Genomic DNA, 4,211 nt, shown 5'->3' with positions numbered 1-4,211 from the left:
CATAGAGTAAGACTCTCGGACAGGTAAGAACAATGCTGATTTGGTCAATCGATCAACTATAACCCAAATACTGTCGTTTTGACGTTGGGTCTTCGGTAGTTTAGTAACCAGATCCATCGTTAATTCCTTCCATTTCCACATCGGTACCTCAAGAGGCTGTAAACTACCATACGGTTCCTGGTGTTCAGCCTTTACTTGTAAGCATGTGGTACATTTCTCAACATATCGTCTAATATCAGTCTTCATCCCAGGCCACCAGTAATCTAAACGAAGATCTTGGTACAATTTGGTACTTCCTGGGTGTATTGATAATCACGACTTATGTGCTTATGTTAAAACAACATCTCGCATGCCGCCAAGTTTGGGGACCCAGATTCAGGTCTTAAAGACCTTCAAACCACGTTCATCTTCAGAGAGAGAATCAATGTATCCTACCATTCATTCTACTTTGACATTCTCAGGCTTCAAAGCCTCAATCTGCCATTTCCGAATCTCATCAGATAGATATTTTTAACCGACGTATGAATGATAGAGTAACATAGAAGTCCAGAACGTGTCTTCCTACTCAGAGCATCTGCCACTACATTGGCTTTACCCGGATGATATAGTATCTCACAATCGTAATCTTTGATGAGTTCCATAGCACGTTGTTGACGCATGTTCAAGGTCTGTTGATCAAATAAATACTTTAAGCTCTTGTGATCAGTATAAAGTTGACACTTTGTTCCATAGAGATAGTGTCGCCAAAGCCTCAAAGCAAATAACACCGCTGCTAATTCAAGGTCATGAGTAGGGTAGTTCTTCTCATAATCTTTCAATTGACGAGAAGCATATGCAATCATGTTGATCCCAGATCTCTCAATAACACTAATAATCTAGTTATGAATAACCAAAKTRTAKYGATTTTATGAAGAAAGTTATGAAGACTCAAGAATAAAAATAAGAATATTTATGAACAATCTTGAGCTTCAAAGGTTTTACTTTATAAACTCAGAAACGTAAAACAATGCGTAAAAGCCTTATTTTTTACAATAAATCTGATCACCTATTTATACTAAATGGCTAATAAAAAGATAACTATCTAATGCTACTTTCTAGCAAATCTTCTATTTAACAGATAAGGTTTATCTTTCATATGGATAAACATTAATATTAAGATAAACTCGAATTCCAGCTATTGACTTGTCATCTCCAGCTGTCATTCATGATATGATGATCTTATCCTTATCTTCGAATCTCTATCGCATGCTTGTATAAATTGCTGGAAAATCTTCTAAGTGTTGATTGATCAGAGGGTCGATGAGAATGCTCTTTCCATCGCATCCTTAGACTATCCATTGGTCCTCTGGTTGAACTGTCCATCGATCTTCTGGTTAAATTCCAAACTTAGTCGTTTCTGCCTTGATGTCTTCATTGGTCTTCTGGTTCTTCATCACTTGTTGTTTTTCATTATTTTTTACATTGTGAATTGTGAGGTTTAACAATCTTCCCCTAAGTAATGAAATAACAAACATAGTCTAATTTAGACATATATGTGAAGAACAGACACTAATCTAGTAGAAAAACATCAAACTCCAAATTTTCATTGGATGATGAAATTTCTTACAATACTGGAAACAAGATACATCAAGGCAAAATAAACAAAAGTTTTAACTCATCACGAGCTACCTGAGTATATCTCTCTGAAGCATAAGAGCAGTCTTCGATATGCAATGACCGTTGATATCTCGTGAATGAGATGACTCCCCTCTTCCCTTGGCACATGGTTTCTACCTAGTCTTTCTCTAATATTTTTCTGAAACCATTCAAGTGTATCTGTTGAATACTTGAAGGCTTCAGTCATTCTGAAGAACTTTTTAACCCCGAACTCATTCTTGTAAACAAGTCCAAGTTCAGGTTGAGTAAGAACTGATGCATATCGTATTTCCTGCAGACCCTGGAAGTCTTCGTTTGGAGGAGCGCAGGATAGTCTCTCGATGCCTAGCCTCAAAGCAATTTCAAAATCAGTTTTGGCTCTGTGTTTCACCAGGGACTCTATTGTCTTTACTATAGCTCGGTTTGCCATTCCAAATCTTATGCCGTGATCCTGCCTTTGAGCTGTGTAAGCATATAACTTAATCAAATCGTACGGGTTGAGATTGATGAGGTCGTTTTCGTTGAACATGCTAACTACCCCACGGGCTCTCTCCACGGTGAACTCGATGTATCAGATAACTCTATTGGCAAATGTCTTTACTTTTAAGTCCATGAATCTCCTTATTCCATCATTCAAAAAGACAGCCTGAGGTTCTTGAGTAGTCTGTCTGATGAAATGATGGTGTAGAAGGTTCATAGACTCAGGCGATAGAATTGGAGGATTGGTTGACAAACTTTCATCACGATCTTGATACATATATTGATGGATATTTTCCATCATGACTGGTTCCCTGGGCGGCAGTTGAGGTCATCTCCTCATCGACTCCATGCTCTGTATTATTTCATCCACCAAGCCTTGTGGAGGTTGCCTTGAGGAAAAAGGAGTATCCGCATGCACCACGGGTTGATGGGTTAAGGGTTGTGTTTTTGTTTGGGGTTGTGTATGGGTAGAGGGTGAGTTTTCTTTGGATGGTTCAATTTCATAGGCTTGGATGGTTTCTGGTGCATGGGTTTCTGTAGGGGTTTGTGGTTGTTGAGGCAATGGTTGGTTTGTTGTAGGTTATGGTTGTGTGGAAAGGGTGAAGGGTTGAGTTGTTCGAGGTGTTGGAGAAGGGGTTAAGGGTAAGTTTATTGTGGGTGAGGGTGTGAAGGTTTGGTTTGTTTCTGTTGGTGGTGTGGTTGGCTCTTCATCGGTTGATGAACTCAACACGATGGGGTCTGGTGTTGTAGCTAAGGGAACTTGTATATTCTATACATCATCAGAGGGAAAGGCCTCTGGTTCCCTTGCTTGGGTTTATTCGGTTGGAGGTGGTTGTTGTTGTGGTGATGGTTGCTGTGGTGCAGTGGATTCTGTGTGTTATATAGCCGCCGCCTCTTTCTCCCCCTCATGAGGTCTAAGACCTTGATCATCGGGGTCTGGATCATCATGTCGTCTGCATTTTAGGGGGCGGCTTGACGAGCAAGAGGCTCTGGTCCTCTTCTTCTTGCCCTTCCTGAAGGACGTAAGATACGCCTTCAGGGAGGCTTGTCTTCGACTTGCCTCCATTGTTTGAAGGAGAGAGATGGTACGTCGTTGTTCATCGGCCAGGTTTTGGGAGAGAACCCTCGTTGGATGGATGGCCCGATGAACGAATTTGGTACTAATCTCATTGAAAGATGAGACTAGCGCCTTGGACAGAGCCCGCAGATCGGCTCTGGTTGCAAAATCTGTGCTAGTAGGTGGTGGTGGTGGTGGCGGCATAGACGCTGTAGCGGATGGTGGAGGATGGGGAAGGTTTGCAAGGAGATTCCTCACCTCTGCAGTGAAGGAGGAGAAGACTGCTTCATAGGATGGGGCTGTAGAGGGAGGTGGGGGTGGACTTTGTTGTGGGATTTGGGCAACTATGGTGGCGGATATTTGGGTGAGGGTGGTTTGTATGGTGGCCATTTGGGTGGTAAGGGTTGCGAGGGTTTCATCGACTGTTGAAGTGGATGGAGGTTGAGGTTGAGGAATTTGGGAGATGATGGAGGCAGGTAGTTGATGAAGATTGTGAAGGATGGTTTGTAGTTGGGTAATGGTATAGGTGAGGTTTTCATCAGCTTCAGTTGCTTGAGCCGTGAGGGTTGCGAGGGATTGGATGAGGACTTGGTTTCTTTGGGTGGCTAGGGAGGATGATGTATTATGGTGTTGAGTGACTATTTGTTGGAGCATGTGTAGGCGGGTATTGTTGGCTTGGGTTTGGGTTTCAATTTGGGTTAGATGATGTTGGAGGATAGCAAGGGATTGGTGAAGGTCTGGGGTATCGGGTGAGGGTTGATTGTCCACAATCCCTTGTATGATGAGTTTAAGGTCATCCAAGGACCGCGTCACTATGTCGACAAAGGCTTGGAACTCTGCCTTTGTGACCAGATTGGCTAAAGGGGTAACCCCTGCAGCAACAGATGCTACAGGTTGTGCCTTTGTTCCTGAGGCGCCTTCTTGGCCTTGTATGAATGTAGGCCTTGAAGGACTTCCATCATGTCCTTGATAGCCCTCGAGAGAGGAGCTATCTCGTGATGTTGCTACATCAGCTTCCTCTTCCTCGGTTTCAGAGGCC

General features: G+C 42.7%; 1 protein-coding gene across 1 annotated transcript in view; it reads right to left on the bottom strand.

Moving 5' to 3' along the window:
* Positions 1–4,211, bottom strand: part of LOC112519935 — a 15,210-nt gene that overhangs the window by 10,223 nt on the left and 776 nt on the right. The window lies entirely within an intron of this gene.

This window comes from Cynara cardunculus (genome assembly GCF_001531365.2).
Source record: "Cynara cardunculus var. scolymus isolate 2C chromosome LG 10, CcrdV1, whole genome shotgun sequence".
In the NCBI taxonomy this organism is placed as follows: Eukaryota; Viridiplantae; Streptophyta; class Magnoliopsida; order Asterales; family Asteraceae; genus Cynara; species Cynara cardunculus.
Note: the sequence above shows the minus strand (reverse complement) of the source record. Positions and strands in the feature narration are given on the sequence as shown.